Here is a 2176-nt window from a genome sequence, read left to right on the forward strand (position 1 = left end):
GAGAGAGGGAGAGAGAGAGAAAGATGGACAGAAACGGAAATCAGGTAGTTGATTCTGTTGGAAATCACTCGGAATTCATGTTACACTTTTCCTACTCGATAAACAGACCCCATCGACTGGCATTGTAATTAAGCAAAAATTTCTTGTTTGCTTCATGATGAGTTTTTACTGTAATTGAGCTTAAATCGTTGGATAGGCCAGTTTCTCTATTGTGTATTGGCTCAATCGCTAACCAGTTCTTAAGTGGCCAAAATGTGAATGCCCATCACGACGTATCTCCATCTCTTTTTTACTTACACAAATATTTCTATCTTTATTTTAGTTTACACCGAGACAACATTTTGTCTGAATAGCTATTGTTGTGCTTTATTTATTCACACTTAATTCTCATGTTTCGTTTAATGTGCTGTTGTTGTTTTTGACTTGGGTCTAAAAATAGCTCTGATAAGCCCACGTGTGATCGTTCTCTGCGGTCAACGCTTGTGTGTCGGCTCGTATTATATATATACACTCAGTTGGCGCAATATTCAACGGTCCTGTGGCGCAATGGATAACGCGTCTGACTACGGATCAGAAGATTCCAGGTTCGACTCCTGGCAGGATCGATACAATTTTTTGCATTTTTAAATTTGAATTTATAATTTTATTACTGTTTTTTACACTTCATACTTATAACAAACTTATTTTGTTATTATAGTATAGCTATTCTTTTTATATTTTTTAAAAAATCAATTTTAGAATAATATTTAGAACAGAAATGCGTCGTCTCATGATCAAATTTAAATTGCAATTAATTTAATTAAGGAAGGACGGCTCAAAAACATATATTAAATATTGCATATAATTTATTTTTTACAAATGCATGTAATATTACCTTTAGGAGTACCTATATATATTCACAATTGTTCTGCTTTACATATGTACACGTTTAAGTACTCACAAGTTGGATTTTATTTGTGACAGAACATTTTAATGCTCTTTTTCCGCCCACATTTATGTTACATCCCGAATTAGACAAGCGTTTTTGTTTATTTTAAAATTGTCTTTATTTTATTTGCCTTTTTTTAACTCACAATATTTTATGATGCCACACATAAAGCATAAGCAAATCTCTTGACATAAACCAAAACTCATTTGCAACACACATACAAAAATGTTGGTTGAATATAATTTCATTATACTGTAACCCCGCTTTCCCCTCCAAGAGGCAGACGACCCCACAGCACAAACTGTCAACACGGCGCTTTCCCATTTCCCTTTCTGTTAACATTGCCCAGAGCCATGCCAGATAACAGTTTACTTTCTTAATCTTTGTACATAATTTTTGCAACCTCATGTTACGTAATGTCTGCCCCGAAGTTGGAGAAAATCGCAGTCAACGTGTGCTTATACTCTTTACAAACGAGGCACTTTAGTTAGTTGTGCGGTTGGTTGCATGCGCTTTAAATAATAGTTGGGTATCATTTGTATTATTATTGTATATTTCAGTTATTCTTAAGTTAAGGACTTATTTGTAAAAAAAGTCTATTATTAAAAAAGATCTTTTTCTAAAATCACAATATAGGTCTTAAATATTTTATTTTTAAATTAAGACAATTAAGAAAATTATATAGAAACCAAAATTTATATTTATATTTTAAGGAATTTATGGCTCACAGATTCCTTTTTTTTTAACGAAAACTATATGCTTTGAATTAATTTTGAACCTTTTTCATTTTAAGGTATTAAGCGTAAAGACTTTTTAGCGCTGGCATTTGGCTAATTTTCCCTACTTGTTTTTATCTGTCTTCTGTTTTATGTGTGTGTGTGTGTTGTTGTTCTTTTTTTTTTTTGGTTTTGTTGTGGTTGCGTGGCCTTGGGCATTGTCCCTTCCCCTCAGTTTTTTCCGTTCGCAACATTTACACATGTGTCTTTGCAGGTGTTCTTGCTGAAACGTCTTGACATTTCCTGTTGATAGTAAGTAGCTACGAGGCAGCCGCATAATCCAAAACTCTGCCTTAAGCTGCTGTTGCACATCCTTGAAGAAAGTTTTTGAGAAACTTCAGTTTTGTTTTCTTTTCCACACTTTTTTATACTTTACTCTACTCCACACCACACCAAACCACTTCACTCCACTCCACTCTACGCAACTTCATTCTAGTCTGTGTGAAGCTCAAGTCAAGTGTGGAGACGACGC

The 2176-nt window shown here is 34.1% G+C and overlaps 1 non-coding gene across 1 annotated transcript; it reads left to right on the forward strand.

Moving 5' to 3' along the window:
- Positions 1-532: 532 nt before the first annotated feature.
- Trnar-acg lies at positions 533-605 on the forward strand. Its single transcript has one exon. It is a non-coding gene; the product is annotated as a tRNA-Arg (tRNA).
- Positions 606-2176: the final 1571 nt, after the last annotated feature.

Source organism: Drosophila innubila (genome assembly GCF_004354385.1).
Source record: "Drosophila innubila isolate TH190305 chromosome 2R unlocalized genomic scaffold, UK_Dinn_1.0 1_C_2R, whole genome shotgun sequence".
NCBI lineage: Eukaryota > Metazoa > Arthropoda > Insecta > Diptera > Drosophilidae > Drosophila > Drosophila innubila.